Here is a 210-nt window from a genome sequence, read left to right on the forward strand (position 1 = left end):
GATGATTGAATGTTCACTTTGGATATATTCATGAGTTGAGTGCTTTACATTCAACATTCTATAACAATTGATATCACCCATGAATCATGAATTATTGAGAAAATGCATGTTACCTTGAACTTCAATGGCTGCATATTTTTTGAATCGGTATATGTTTATATTGAACTCATGCTTGCATCTTGATGAACAAAATTGGAATCATGATTAAGG

Source organism: Theobroma umbraticum, unplaced genomic scaffold (assembly GCF_002168275.2).
Source record: "Theobroma umbraticum cultivar Fairchild unplaced genomic scaffold, ASM216827v3 scaffold_39.0, whole genome shotgun sequence".
NCBI lineage: Eukaryota > Viridiplantae > Streptophyta > Magnoliopsida > Malvales > Malvaceae > Theobroma > Theobroma umbraticum.